The sequence below is a fragment of the Cyprinodon variegatus genome, unplaced genomic scaffold, assembly GCF_000732505.1.
Source record: "Cyprinodon variegatus isolate N-32 unplaced genomic scaffold, C_variegatus-1.0 Scaffold72, whole genome shotgun sequence".
Lineage (NCBI taxonomy): Eukaryota > Metazoa > Chordata > Actinopteri > Cyprinodontiformes > Cyprinodontidae > Cyprinodon > Cyprinodon variegatus.
This window is the reverse complement of record NW_015150525.1, coordinates 32,155-33,581: the sequence shown is the minus strand read 5'-3', so window position 1 is coordinate 33,581 and position 1,427 is coordinate 32,155.

Here is a 1,427-nt window from a genome sequence, read left to right as displayed (position 1 = left end):
TAGTTTAATTTCTAAGGTTATGCTCTCTCTGCTTTTTTTTTTATAGTAGCTTCACCTCTTCTGTTCCTGTTTGGCTGTGACACCACCCTGGAGAGAAATATCAGCTGTGCTGCTGCCATCACACCTTTGTTTGTAGAAGTTGGAGATCTGCCTGTTTTTCCAGTGTAGTCCTGTTTCTCTGACTGTGACTGGCCGGATGTGCTTTCTTCATCTTCTGACATGGCAGCTGGTTTGGAGCTTGTCTGCCTGGCTGTGTGTTTCCTGGACGGGGCCGCCTTTTACAGCTGCTTTTTGTGTCTCTACTTCTGTCTCCTTGGACCCCAGTCGGCCTCAGCAGATGGCCGCTCACACTGAGCCTGGTTCTGCTGGAGTTTTGTTCCTGTTAAAAGGGAGTTTTTCATCTCCACTGTCGCTACAAGCATGCTTAGTGCATTCGGGTCAATGAGTCGATGCAATCAACTGGTTTTCCTTAGATAGAAAACTTTGAATCAATCCGACTGTATGATCAGGTTGAACTGTAAAGTGCCTTGAGATGACATGTGCTGTGAATTGGCACTATAGAAATAATTAAAAACAAATGTCTGTTAGCATTGCAGGCTCCACTCAAAATCTCTGCAGGCTGTCGAGCTGTTTCAAATTCACACACAAGAAGAAAATGTAGGATTCGCGTGAAAAGGGTTAGTAGAGTAGCAGTAGAAACAGTAGAATATGAATGTTTTTTTGGGGGGGGGGTCAAAACTATTTGTGCATTGTAAGTGTGAATTTGAATTTGTAGAGAGAGTTACAGTCTAAACTTTACATTTGTATAATTATTTAAAAAAAAAATCACAAGTTCAAATTTTTTATGAGTACAAACACACAAATTCTGTTCTACAAGTTGAACACCAAAAACCTCTTACATTCTCAGTTTTGCTCCAAATGGTCCAGAACTATTGTTGCAAAACTATTGCATTCTATTGCATTATTGTGCATTCTAACTTTGGTGTTTTGTAATTGTAGACTTTTTTTTATCTGTCACAATTACAAAAAAGTTATGCCTCTTCAAGTACACAAATTGTGTTCTGTGAATTGCACATGAAAAATCTTCCATTCATTTTTGCTACAGTTTATATAAAACGAATGGTGCAAAACAAATTCAAACATGTATTAAAATCTTTAATATATATATATATATATATATATATATATATAAACAATTTTCACTTGCCCAGTATAATGTTTGATAAATATAGTTCCTAATATTCATTTTTGTATATATATCAATGAAACATGTTTGTTTTTTAAACGTTTTTTGTAATTCAGTATTTTTTTATTTTACAGGTTCCTGGTCTGTATATTCATGCCTCAGATAATGAACTCAGGCCTGTGAGAACTTGTATCTCCTCGGGAGCGCGCACGGAGTAGATAGAGCTGAATATAGCAGAATA